Source organism: Periophthalmus magnuspinnatus, chromosome 19 (genome assembly GCF_009829125.3).
Source record: "Periophthalmus magnuspinnatus isolate fPerMag1 chromosome 19, fPerMag1.2.pri, whole genome shotgun sequence".
NCBI classification, from domain to species: domain Eukaryota; kingdom Metazoa; phylum Chordata; class Actinopteri; order Gobiiformes; family Gobiidae; genus Periophthalmus; species Periophthalmus magnuspinnatus.
Genome location: NC_047144.1, coordinates 27,056,181 through 27,071,283, shown reverse-complemented (window position 1 = coordinate 27,071,283; position 15,103 = coordinate 27,056,181). Strand labels below are relative to the sequence as shown.

Here is a 15,103-nt window from a genome sequence, read left to right as displayed (position 1 = left end):
CAAAAATATGCTGTATATTCATCTGTCTGTGGGGAATATAGTAATATTGTAATAATAATAAAAAGTCATATTGCAGTCATTAGTCAATTACTCCACATATGATATGGTAAGCTACTATTGTTGCCACAGCTGTTCTGGGTTAGAACAACTGCCAATCTTTAAGTTGTGATTCATTTAAAGAATCCTGGCCTGCTTTTGATTATATATATATATATATATATATATATATATATATATATATATATATATATATATATATATATATATATATATGTAGAGGTCCCGAGAGTGGCAAAGAGGGATGAGACCACCCGCAGAGGGTGAGAAGGAGATTTCTATATATGTAAATTTCGGACTATAGAGCGCACCTGAATATAAGCCGCACCAGCTAAATTTGAAAAGAAAATCAATTTTGTACATATATAAGCCGCTCCTGAATATAAGCTGCAGGTTTTCATATTGTAACATGAGATATTTACACAGAAAGACGGTGCACGGACACGCTTTTTTTTAAACTGTGCCTGACAATTGGCACCAACACGCCTTGAACACGGGATGAACACACCTGCAGGTTTAGAAAATAAAGCTACACCAACACGGAAAATCTGCTTTTATTTCCTTTTGTCGTCTTTTTACATTGACCAAGTTGGATTCATTGATGCCGAGCTTACGTGCAGTGGCTCTATTTCAGGGGTCGGCAACCCACAGCTCCGGAGCTGCATGCGGCTCTTTCAGCCTTATACTGCGGCTCTGCGTGGCTTGGGAAAATAAATTTTAAGTATTTAATTGAAGTGTATTTTATTTGTGTTAGCTCTTTTTTGTTGTAGTTTAATTGGAAGATTATTATGATCTTAAAATAAAAATATATTTTCTTATTTTTCATTGCTCAAAATAAGCGTCACACTCGCGGAACAATGTTCAAAACAAACATGTCTCACAGTCCTGAGTAAAGAGCCCTGATTTTCAGACGCTGTGTGCATACGGGTCAGGAGCAGGATGATCTTCCCTAATGACACACTAATAAGCTCGTCCGTAGATGTATCATGAAAATCCTGCGGGAAATCGCCACAGAAATCTATTTGATGTAGTAGCAAGTATCTGCTCTTGTCTCCGCGATGACGTATCACGTGTAACACATCAGACATGTCGCCCAAAAGTAGAGCCACAAGCGAGTGAAAATGAGCCTAAACAAAAGTCTTTGGAGAGCTTTTAACAAAGGGGAAAAGGACAACTGAGGAGCCAGAAGAGGAGACTACGACCTCCAAGAAAAAGAAAGTTAAATTTAACAGACAATACCAATTTAAAATCTGGGTTTGTCGCTACAGGTGACTCTCAGGTGCAGTACGCTCTGCGTAATATGCGGGAAAAGCAAATGAGGCAATGAAACCTTCAAAACTGCTTTGGCACATGGAGAATAAGCACCTGGGATTAAACGATACGCCTTTAGAGTTTTTTTTTTTTAAAGAAACTGCGGAGCAGAGTAGACATAATCACATAATCAGCGCAGGGCTCCCACTGATGCAGCGGTTTGGTGAGTTGTATTTTTTTATGCACTTAAGTTTTTTTTTGTGCCATTTTTATCTGCCACATGTAGAAGGCTTGTCCGTGAAAATAAAACCTACATTATTCCGTTACATTATTATTATTATATACAGTATTTTCTTCATTTTAGATGTCAAAAAGTATTTGCGGCTCCTAGTGTTTTATTTTACGTGGAAAGTGGGTCCAAATGGCTCTTTTCATGTTAAAGGTTGCCGACCCCTGCTCTATTTCCTTCTTTATCTTAAAAACTGCATCATATCCATTTCATGATGCGCAAAATGATCGTTCAAAATCAAAACTAGTCAATTCTTCAGAGCAGAATCTTTCCCCACGTCTGTCTCACTTTTACGTTTACAGCTAGAGAGCGCCTCCCAGTGGCCGTTATCCAGTAAAATTCTATAAATAAGCCGCACTGTTGTATAGGCCGCAGGGTTCGAAACTTACGGTATATATATATATATATATATATATATATATATATATATATATATATATATATATATATATATATATATATATATATATATATGTATTGACATTGTGATAAGAATAACTGCTTCAAGTCCAAATGTATTGCTCACTTACCTATGAATTCTGAGCATTTTAATTGTTCACAGCATTGAGTTTTTTAAGCACTTTTGACAACTTCCACAGAGTGTAGTTCATGGTAACTCAGAATTTACACCTGGAGCTATACTATTAGCTTACTATTATATATTATTATATATACCAATATTCATTGGTGATTGGGTGAATTCTGTTTTAAAACAATACAGTTAACAAGACAGTTTCAAAAAAGTCAGTAAATGGTTGCCACTTTCTAAAAAAATAGTTTATAATACCCTTCTTGGAATATCTAATCTTCTCCACTGAAAAAAAGGCATAAGCTCATTAATCCATTGAGTGCTAGATGGGGAACTTTTTGATTTCCAATGTAAGAGGAGATGGTGTCTTGCCAAATGCCAAATCCTGTAGCTCTAATGTTGAATACCAAGAGAAGTCTTCTGGAAGACCAAAGATGGCCACATACAGAGAAACATCAATTGCTCTTGACAGCACTCTGGACATGGCATCAAAATAAACCCGCCAAAAAGTTGTGACAGCTGGACAAAAAAAAAAACATATGCGTGACGTTAAAAGGTGATCCGCCACACCTGTCACAAATATCCACCACAGAGGGAAAAATCTGTGCCTTGTCTTTGAGTAATGACACCTAAACAGAACTTTATACTGTATCAATGTCAACCGGGCACAAATGGTACTCTTATGGATAAATTACAATAGAGAGTCCCACCAGTGTTTTTCCCACCAGTGTCAAAACAGCGCAACCCGTGCAGCCGGGATCAGACCAGGACAGGTTTGTGACAGTTAGAAGAGAGCATAGGACTAGGACAGGCCAGGGACATAGGGCTGAAAATAGGACTGTAGCAGACCAGGGACATAGGGTTGAGAGTAGAGAGCTTCCCGTCCAGAACAGGTTTGCTCCCCTGAGCTGGACCCGGGACACTTTAGTTTAGTCATAGGGAGCTCCATAGTCAGGGATGTGGAACTGCCTGCAGCTTCCACGCGGTGTTATCCTGGAGCCAGACTGGGTGACATCGAGGGGAATCTTAGGCTTTTAAAGAAAAGTAAGAATAGGTACCGCCGGATCGTTATACATGCGGGGGGTAACGATACTCGACACGGTCAGTCAGAGGTGGTTAAGTTACAGATAGCGGCAGTCTGTGAATTGGCTAAGTCGATGTCGGAGTCCGTGTACTTCTCTGGCCCCCTCCCAACCTACGCCAATTGTGAAATGTATAGCTGCTTTTCAGCAGTCAACTAGTGGTTGACCAATTGGTGCCCGCAGAATGGTGTCGTCTTCATAGATAATTGAGGGCATTTGAGGGGAAGCCTAGGCTTATACGTAGAGACGGCATCCATCCCACGCAGGCTGGCTCCGCCCTGTTAGCTCAGAATATGATTGCTAGTCTAGATGGACCAGGTAAGACTAGCACGCAGAATAGCTCAGGGAAGCACAATTATAGTGACGTTAGAGAGAAGTTTAGACCAGTGAGGCACAGCTCAGTCAGCGAGAACAGCTCCAAACAGACAGAGACTGTGTGTCCCACGTACAAAAAGCAAAAAGAAAACACCCCTAAACTCTGACAAGGAAGCTGTCAGATCTCATAACTTAATAAAAATAAATAAATGTGCTGCAAATAAACAAAATGATAAGTGTGTAAAATGTGGACTGCTAAACATCAGGTCTCTTTCCTCCAAATCCCTTTTAATAAATGAACTAATTGGCGACCTTAATATTGATCTGCTAGCCTTAACTGAAACATGGCTTCGGGAAAATGATTATGTTAGACTAAACAAATTTACACCATCAAGTCACATGAACTTTCAGAGTGTCCGGAGCACAGGTCGAGGTGGTGGTGTGGCCGTCATCTCTCATTCCAGTCTAATTCTCAGCCCCAAACCCAACTATACATACCTCTCCTTTGAAAGCCTTACACTCTCCATTACGTGGCCGAATTGGAAAAACCAAAAAGCTGTTATATTTATAATAATTTATAAATATATCCTGGTCCATATGCCTAGTTCCTGACAGAGTTTTCTGATTTCATTTCAAGCTTAGTTTTGAATTGGGAAAGGATTGTTATAGTTGGAGATTTCAACATACATGTTGATAACGGCAGTGATTGCCTCAGTAATGCTTTTGGCGCGCTCCTGGATGGAATCGGTTTCACCCAGAGTGTGAATAAGCCGACTCACTGTCACAATCACACTCTAGATCTTGTTCTAAACTACGGTATTGAGATTAATGATCTAATAGTCCTTCCTCAAAACCCTATACTCTCTGACCATTTCTTAATACCTTTCAATTCATACTAAAAGACTATCCAGTCCCGCAGAAAAAAACTGTAATGAAAAGAACATTATCAGATAAATCGGTTACAGAGTTTAAAGAAATTATTGAGCCATTACTAAAAGATATGTCATGTGACAATGAGAATAATTTTAATCCAATTGTCACTGATCAATTGGTTGACAGAACAATGCTCACCTTAAAATCTGCTCTCGATGTTATAGCTCCGCTAAAACAGAAAAGCATTAAACTAAGACCTCCGGCTCCATGTTATACGTTACAGCTCAGGACACTCAAACAACACGTAAGACACACAGAGAAGCTTTGGCGCCGCTCGCGCTCTGAGCAGTCTCTGAAGGCATGGAAGCTCTGCCTGCTCACTTATACTAGTATTATACTACTATTATACTATTCAAATTTAATGGAAGTAAACAAAAATAACCCCAGATTTCTGTTCAGCACTGTAGCCAGGTTGACAAACTCCCACACTGCTAATGAGTCTCTTATCCCCTTGAACATTAGTTGTGATGACTTTCTTCAATTCTTCGATTACAAAATTACAACCATTAGAGACAAAAACAACAAAGCTACTCCTAAAATCAGCTCTGAGCAAATCCAGTCTGTAATACCAATATCCCACATAGATCCTCTAATAATATTAGATAAATTTACTCCTGTTGATGAGGTGGTGATTACCTCAGCCATCATGTCGTCCAAACCATCAACCTGTATGCTCGACCCTATTCCAATCAGACTCCTCAAAGAAGCCCTCCCCCTAATAATAGATTCCATCCATAACATAATAAATATGTCGTTAGAAAATGGCTATTTTCCTTAGTCCTTTAAGTATGCTGTGATTAAACCCCTTTTGAACAAAACAGACCTTCTCCTCCTCCCCGCCTGGCCCTCCTCCACCCGCCTCCCTCTCCTCCTCGCCCGACTCTCCTCCTCCTCGCCTGGTCTTCCTCCTCCTCGCCTGGCCCTCCTCCACCCCCATCCCTCCTCCTCACCTGGCTTATTTTTCTTGTTTTGTCTGATTTTTCCTGTTGTTTGATTTTCCTGTTTGTTGTTGTGATTTTGGGCGTTACAAAAATAAAATGAATTGAAAATCCTGATGAACTAGCCAACTACAGACCTATCTCTAATCTTCCCTTCCTCTCAAAAATTCTAGAACGAGTGGTGGTGAAACAGCTCTGCCGCCACCTGCAGGACAATAATATATTTGAAAAATTTCAATCTGGATTCAGAGCTCACCACAGCACTGAGACTGCACTGCTTAAAGTGCAAATGACTTACTACTAGCTGCTGATAACGGGCTGGCTTCAGTCCTGGTCCTACTGGACCTCAGTGCCGCGTTTGACACCAGTGATCACAACATTCTACTGCAGAGGTTAGAATGTGACATTGGAATCAGAGGGACCACCCTCAAATGGGTTTAAATCCTATCTATCAGATAGGTACCAGTTTGTTAGTATAAACCAGAGCACCTCTACCTGTTCTAAAGTAGCCTGTGGTGTTCCACAAGATCTGTGCTTGGTCCAGTCATATTTACTCTGTATATTTTGCCATTATCAGAAAACATGGCATTAATTTTCATTGCTAAGCTGATGACACTCAGCTGTACTTATCAATGAAATCAAATCAGACTGATCAAATAGATAAACTCAGTGCCTGTGTGAAGGACATCAAAACCTGGATGACCTTGAATTACCTGCTCTTAAATCCTGAAAAAAACAGAGGTCATTGTCGTTGGTCCCAAAGGTCAAAGGATTCTCTGTCGGACCATTGATTACTGTAATTCTCTGCTCACCGCCTGCCCCAAAAGTACTATAAGGAGCCTCCAGTTGGTCCAAAATGCAGCGGCCAAAGTCCTAACAGGAACTAAAAGAAGAGACCACATCAGTCCTGTACTAAAATATCTGCACTGGCTTCCTGTCGAGCTTAGAATCTAATTCAAAGTCCTCCTCCTGACATACAAAACCTTAAACAGTATCGCCCCAATCCTATCTGCAAGATGCTATTGTCCCGTACCAGCCAGACATAGCACTCCGTTCTCAGAATGCAGGACTATTAGTGATTCCTAGAGTGTCCAAAATTACAGTGGGAGGGAGAGCATTCAGTTACCAAGCTCCTGTGCTATGGAATCAACTCCCTGCTGATGTTAAACAGGCCCCCACAGTCTCTGTATTAAAGACCAGGCTTAAAACCTTCCTCTTCGGTATAGCTTATGACCAGATTACTTAGTTTATTGTCACTCCGAACTAACTATGACCAGATTGGCTGGGAGTGACATTAAAACCCGGGATAAGATAGGCTGCAGTAGGAGATAACTAGCTGGGGGAAGTATGGCAACCTGAGCACTATCCTCTGCTTCCTCCTATTTTCTCATCAGCAATGCTATTCACATGTTGTCCCCTGTCCCACTTCCCGCTGTGGAGTGTAACTCTTTCATATGCCCCGATGGCAGCTGAACCCTCTCCTCCTCCCCGCCTGGCCCTCCTCCACCCACCTCCCTCTCCTCCTCACCTGGCTCTCATCCTCCTCGCTCGGCTCTCCTTCTCCTTGCCTGGTCTTCCTCCTCCTCGCCTGGCCGATTTTTCTTGTTTTGTCTGATTTTTCCTGTTGTTGTATTTTCCTGTTTGTTTATGTGTGAAGGCAGCACGGTGGCTGAGTGTCTGGATGGGTTTCCTCCTGGTACTCCTGTTTCCCCCATCAACCAAAACATGAACGCCCTTCGAGACAACTGTTGTTGTGATTTTGGTCGTTAGAAAAATAAAATGAATTGAATTGAATTGGAAAAACTAGTCCCGACTCACTCTCCCAGGCCTCTTTTGTTTTAGTGGTGAAATGACCATCATATGATTGAATAGATAGGTTTTTGAAATTAGTAACTTTTGTGAGGAATTTAATCGAAAAAGCTCAGCCCAGATTTGTTCAAGTGGGAGTTGTGGAAAGCCAGGAAATAAAGATCTAGCACAATTTATCACCTGAAAGTATCTAAAAAGATGGGAAGGCGGGAGATTGAACTCATAAGCCAAATCTGTAAATTAATAAAAAATCCCATCCTTATAGAAATCCTTAAAGTACTTCAATCCTTTATCCTTCCAAATAGTGAAAGCTGGATTGGTAAATGTAGGTTTGAACATGTGGTTTTTCAACAGCGGGATCAGAGGAATAGGTTTAGTAAATTTAAATTGATTCCTAAACTGAGACCATATCCTAAGAGTAGAAATTACCACAGGGTTGCAGGTAAGGCGAGAGGGGTTGACAGAGACCAAGCCAGTTAATAAAGCAGAAAGAGTAGGGGCATGACTGTGCCTCCAATTGAGACCAAGGAATGTCAGTTGATTTCGACCAATATGAAAATTTGGCAAGGAGAGGCCACCATTAAATTTACTATTTTGAAGTCTTTTTTGCTTAACTCTAGGTGTTTTACCATTCCACAAAAAATGTGAAACTTTGGTATCAATTACTTTGAAAAACCTTTAGATAAAAAATAAATAAATAAATAAATAAAAATTGGTAGATTTTGAAACAAAAATAGGAACTTTGGTAGGACACTCATCTTAATGGTATTAATTCTCCCAATCAAAGTGAGAGGGAGGGAAGCCCACCTTTGAAAATTGAGAAATTTGCAGTGTAAAGAGAGACTTGTAGCATCTAGGTATGTTGACCCCCAAATATTTAAACCCGGAGGAACTGAATTTAAAAGGAACATCCGATGGAGAAAGTTGCATTGCTGATCTATTGACAGGATAACATTCATTCTTCGAGATATTAACCTTGTACCCTGAAAATGAGCCAAATCTTTGAAAAAAAGAAAGGATAGTAGGGGAGGCGGCTGTAGGATCTGTGACATACAGCAGCAGATCATCAGCATAAAGCGGAAGCTTGAATTCTGTATGCAACCGGGTGATGCCAATAAAGACTGGGGAAGACCTCAGATGAACTGATACGGGCTCCATTGCGATCGCGAATAAAAGAGGTAACAAGGGACAACCTTGTCTGCAGCCTCTATTCAAGATGAAATAATCTGATTGGACATTATTGGTGGTAATACTTGCACAAGGTGATGTGTAAAGAAGGTGTACCCATGACATAAATCCTCTTCCAAATCCAAATTTAGTTAAAACTGTAAATAAATAACGCCACTCAACTCAAACGCCTTCTCCGCATCAACTGATATCACAACTTCTGGGGAAGCTACAGTCTCTTTGGAATAGATTATATTTAATAGAGTGCATACATTATAAAAAAAAGCTGACGCCCCTTTATAAAGCCATTCTGTTCATTAGAGATAACAGTTGGAAGTACTTTTTGCAAGCAGTGAGCAAAAGCCTTAGCAAGAATTTTAGCATCAACGTTTATTAGAGAGATAGGCCTGTAAGAGGTACAGAGATCAGGATCCCTTGTCCTCTTCATGAGAACACTAATCAAGGCTGCCCTCAGTGTAGAAGGTAGGGAGCCAAAGATTCAACATAAACAGAGTGCAGTAGAGGAATGGGCTTGGTGTGAAAGGCCTTGAAGAATTCGATTGGAAATCCTTCTGAACCTGGCGCCTTATTACTTTACATATTTTGGGTCAGTTCTTGGGCTGTCAGTTCCGAATCTAGTTCAGTAACTAACTCCGGGCTTACAATAGGAAAGTCGAGGTCATCTAAGAAGGCAGTCATGTCTGTTACATCTAAAGAGAGTTCAGAACTATATAGGGACTCATAAAAAGAGGAAAACACTGAATTAGTACGCCTAGGCTCCTCCACCAGGACTACTTATCTATCCTTAATGAGAGCTTTCAACTGAGAGGATGCTTGGCGATGCAGCTGATGAGCAAGTAGTCTCCCTGACCATGCTCATAATATTTGGAACGGGAGTGCAGTAATAAGTGCTCGGCCTCATCGGTTGTTATAAGGTCCAGCTGTGGTTGTAAAGTAACCCGACGTTTTGCTAGGATGACAGAATGGGACCCTGCCAGTTGTTGGTCTATAGATTTTATGTCAGCTGACAAATTCTGAATATTTAACACCCATAGTTTTTTCACATGCACGGAGTATGCAATGATTTGGCCCCACAAATAAGCTTTTAAAGATTTCCACAAAAGTGCTTTTGAGATAGGCTCCGACTCAGATTGGTTTAAAGTAATAGTTGTCAATTGCAACTGCAATCTACAAAATTTTTCTGATAAAACATCTGCTAAAAATGAAGTGTTAAATCTCCACTGTGAGGAGTAGCGGGTTTCTGGTAAGATTTTAATATCCAACGAATCCGGTGAGTGATCTGAAATGATAATTGGGTAGTACACTACATCCGACACTTTAGGTATAAGTCTAGAATCTATAAAGTAATAGTCTATATGAGAAAAAGTCTGGTGTACACGTGAATAGAAGGAGTACTGCCTACTGGTAGGCAGTATCTCCAAGGGTCAGCATAGCCTACACTGCACATAAAAGAGCTGAGGATCTTAGCCATTTGAGAGTGAGCAGATCCCACTTTAGAACGATCTAATTGAGGATTGATAGCACAATTTAAGTCCCCACCAAAAATCAAGAAGTGCTCATTAAGAGTCTGTCAGAAATGGTCCTGGTCAGTGTAAATGGAATCAATTTACTAATCAAAATGGCAAGCTCCCTGGCCTTAGAGTTGAAGCTAGAGTGGAACATGTCAGCCACCCAAGAACATCTCAGTCTGACCTGATCACTGGTTCTCATGTGGGTCTCCTGCAAAAAGACAATGTCAGGCTTTAAGCGCCTTAAATGAGAGAACAGCGTAGATCGCAACAGCACTCCCCAAACCTTTAATGTTCCCGGCTAATAAATCTGACATTTGAGCCTGTTACGCTATCCATAAAAAATCAGTATAGAAAGGAAAAAACAAACTTCCAACCACCAGCCCCAGTTAGAAAAAAATAATAATAAAAATTAAAACTATAACATTAAATATTCTGAACTCAAACAAATTTCCCCAAAACTCAGAACCTCCCCCCAATGCACTTACCATTACCCTATCCCCAATTGATAGGACACCAGTGCAGACTCCACAAGGAGTCATAAACCTAAAGGAAAAACTCAGAGTTTTGAACCGGACAGTTATTTTCATAGCGCTCCAAACTCAGAAGGAGTTCCCACATATCACTCACAAAACAAAATAAGGGTTTAAATGGCTGATAGATCTGTGAAACAACCTGGAAAAAAAAAAAAAAAAAAATAGAGTAAAATCAGAATAATGATAAGTAAAATATTGGTTATTATAAAAACACCAAGTGTATGACTGAGTCAAATGTCATTATAGAACGTTAAACATTGGCATAACAATCAAAAAATACAATAACCACTATTGGCAAAACACAAAATTTGACATTTATCATCATTATCATTATTACCTTTGATGGGTCAGCTTTGTGGTCACAACACAAGTCTACTTGAGTGTTTTCACAAAAACGCTAGCCTCTCCTGGAGATTTCAACTCCCTCCTGACCCCTTACTTGTGATCTGGAGACGAGCTGGGTGTACTATACAAAACTCTATATCTGGTATATCCTTGAGCTGGTTTGGACATCATTGAAGGCAGCGTGAGCTTTGGACGTGTGTGCCGCATAGTCCGGAAAAATGGAGATCGATGCGTCCTTAATCTTGATCCGCTGCTGAACTCTGGCACGCCGCAGAACATCAACACAGTCTAAGTGATAATGTAGACGTGCCACAATCTGACGAGGTCGCACACTAGACCTGGACTGAGGGGACCTGTGTGCGTGTTCTATCAGCGGTAGCTTATCCAGGCCGAGTGCCTCCTTCAGCTGGGTGGAAACAGAGGCCATGGTGACGGGGCCATCTTTCTCAGGTAAGCCCAGAATCCTAATGTTGTTGCGGTGGGATCTTGCCTCCAAATTGTCGCATTTGTTCTCAAGAGAGACAACTTGGGCTGACAGTTTATCAACTGTAGATCGGAGTGAGACAATGTCATCCATGCAGGTCGTCAGCGCTTCCTCCATGTCACGCACCTTAACAGTTGCAATGCTACCACTTTTTCTTTTATGTTTTCACATCTTGCAGTTCGGACTTTATTTTGGTGAAATTGTCAGACATGGCTGGCGCCAGCTCAGGTCTAAAAATGCTTACCACCTCGTCTCGGAGGCTAGCAAGCAGTCTTAAAGTCTGCATGTCGAAGCAAGTGTAGTCGCATACGGAATCCCCCTTCCATTGCTCATTAAGTCACTTTACCTTCAGAATGCTATCACATTACAATCAACGAGCATCCTGCAAATGAAACTACTTATGAAGTTGTAATAATGTATTGATTTGTATCCTGCTTTTGTATATTTATGGAGAATTGCTGTGCAGGAGCACGAGTGAGATAGGCTTGTGGGCTGTGCTTAGAATCGTACACCTGCGTGAATAGTACCTAGGAGAGATCACTAGATTACTGCATGAATGACATCTAAAACCTGTTCAGGCATATTTTGTTGAGGGAACAAAATTATAGCATGATAGAAAGCTCCAAAAAAGTCAATATCCCCTTTTTAGTTATTCAGTTCTGACTTATCAATTATTGTATTGGGAAAAAAATATATATCTGTACTCTCTCCAGCATGATCCAAAATGTTGAGTTTCTATATTGAACTCTCCCCTTTGACTTGGAGATATATTTTTGTTCATCCAGCACCAAGCCCTCGGATCTTGTTATCAAACCCCTTAAGCTGCCTGTTGCTTTTGCGAGCTTCCTTATTGTTCCTCTAAAATGCTGTCATATAAACTTTAATTGGCAGTATTGATGGATAGCTCCCTCAGTCAGAATGTTTAGAATCAATAGAATATTTTATCTACTCGTACATCCTCTGGGCAAAGAAACCGTAACAAAACAAGCGCAGTGTGCATGTTTGTTGCTCCTCAATATTCACAGTGCCGTTTGGAGTTAGAACAGTGCTGTTGGTTTGTCTAACACTATTACTACGTGTGTATACGTTAATATCCAGTTTTGTAGAAGTCCAAACACCTCACCAATTAAGGCTAATATGACGCCATTGATCACAGTTCAAATGATTTATTGAATTGTTCACACTGGTTGCCTCTTAGTAATGTTATTGTCTTCTCTGCACTCATATGGTATTTATCACATTTGCTTTTATTGCAAGCATTTCCATCAATTAAATATCAGCAATACTGGTTTAGTTTTATACTTGCTACGTATATATGTGATGTCATGGAATGTTTAAAGGGCTCGTATTAGGCTATTTTCAAATCTATGTTATATAATCATGTTTGCTCAGCATACCTGGACATATGTGGAGTTTTGTTTTGTTTCATTCACACATGTTTAAGACACAATCATTCATATTTATTCTGTTTTCTTCTATTAAACTGAAAACATTCTGTTCCGCTTTGTGACATCATGTGGTAATTCCAGAAGTACTCCACTGTTTTTAATCTACACCTTTACTAGAGTCATTTGGGTGATTTCAATCCTGGAATTGCCCATCTCTACTTAATAAAAGGTTTAAAAAATAAAAATAAAAAATGTAGCTTTTAACTTAAAGATTGCCACTACAAAAAGTGGAACGGAGCACTTTGAGCTTTGGAGATGTAGACAGACTAATAATAAAAAGTTACTCAAACATGTGTGAATGAAGCATAACACAACTCAGGTATGTTTTTGATGTGGTAACAACATTATAACAGAGATTAAAGCTCAAGAATCAATTTTGTGTAATATAGGACCTTTAAAGACTAATTATAGATCCTAGTTTGGTTTGTATGTCTTTTGGCAAGTTATTGCAGCTAACATATTAACAACAACCTATACTCTATAATCAAACTTTTTTCTAACCCTAAACTGGACCATTTTCCTAACCACTAGTGAACCCATTATTGATCAGTCGTTCCCTCATCAAAAACATTACTGACAGAGGTTTTAGATGTCATTCAGGAATGTCTGATTAATCTGGTGATCTCTCCTGGGCCCTATTCGTACCCTCCTTATGCTTAGCTATAAAATTCTATCCAATGCTCAGCCCACAAGCCTATGTCACCCATGCTTGCTCTTGACAATTCTCCATAAATGTACAAAAATATGATACAAAACAGTACACAACAATTGACCGACCTGATGCAATGTGCAGCAGCAGCATCCATGATGAGCATCCAGAATTTAATGTGGGGAGAAACTTTATTAAACATGACTATATCGTTTTCAAAACAATAAAATGTAACATGATCTAACTATGTTAGGTCTGAGCAGTTAATATCCCATAGAAAATGGCTTTGTGACTTTGTTCCTTAAACTGAGCATATTATTTTTATGGATCAGTAATATTTAATTAAAGATTTCATTAAAACTGGAATACGTAATTGTCAAAGTAAAAGGAGGAAATCACTGTCTTTTTAGGTCTTGAAAAAATAAAAAAAAATTTAGTATTCAGTATTGCTTTTAAGTCATACTTTGTGATTATATATATATATATATATATATATATATATATATAAAGATAAGATATGCCTTTATTAGTCCCACAGTGGGGAAATTCCAGTATTGCACCGCACAGTTAAAGAACAGAAGGAAAATGGTACATTCAATAAAACAAGATAATAGATAAATAGTTTAAAATAATTTAAAAAATATACTTAAAAATAAACTGAAAATAGACTAATATAACATCTTCGTAAAGTGACTATAAGTATTGCACATAGGTATGGATGAATGACACATGTTTAGTGTTAATGGTGTGTGTGTGTGTATATATATATATATATATATATATATATATATATATATATATATATATATATATATAAAATAAATAAATAAATAAATCTCCTTCTCACCCTCCATGGGTGGTCTCATCCCCTCCTTGCCACGCTCGGGTTCTTTGCTGTTCCTAGTACTGCACTTTTCTGGACTGAGATGTCTGATGTTTTTCCTGGAATCTGTCGTAGCCACTCCTCCAGTTTGGAGGTCACTGCCCCGAGTGCTCCGATGACCAGGGGCACCACTGATACCTTCAGCTTCCAGGCCTTCTCCAGCTCTTCTTTGAGCCTCTGGTATTTCATGTTCCTTTTTCCAGATGTTCCCATAATTTGGTATGTCCAAGTCCAACACAACACAACAGCTTTGCTCCATTGTTGATCCACCACCACAATGCCCGGTTGGTTTGCCATCACCATTCTGTCAGTTTGTATCTGGAACTCCCACAGGATCTTGGCTCAATCATTCTCCACTACCTTTGGAGGTGTTTCCCACCTTGATCTTGGGGTTTCCAGTCCGTACTCTGCACAGATGTTTCTGTACACTATGCACACCACTTGGTTATGCTGCTCCATGTATGCTTTCCCTGCCAGCATCTTACACCCTGCAGTTATGTACTGGATTGTCTCAGGGGCCTCTTTGCACAGCCTACACCAGGGGTCGGGAACCTTTTTAACTGAGAGAGCCAAAAAAGTAACATATTTTAAAATGTATTTCCGTGAGAGCCATACAATATTTTTTAACTCTGAATACAACTAAATGTGTGAATTTTTAAACAAGACCAACAATTTTATAGTGTAGAGAGTATAAGAAGTCTCTGAATGTATTGTTAATATTTTTTTTAATAACATCCGTGGGAGCCAATATTTGGTTTATGTTTGGTAATGCATGTAAATTCAGAGTGTTAATATTTTAATGTTAATACATAATTTTTTTGCTAATATTTGATTTATATGTATAAGCTACACTTCTTTT

At 39.5% G+C, this 15,103-nt stretch overlaps 1 protein-coding gene across 2 annotated transcripts in view; it reads left to right on the top strand.

Moving 5' to 3' along the window:
* dnah9 (dynein, axonemal, heavy chain 9) overlaps positions 1-15,103 on the top strand; it is a 612,810-nt gene that overhangs the window by 419,757 nt on the left and 177,950 nt on the right. The window lies entirely within an intron of this gene.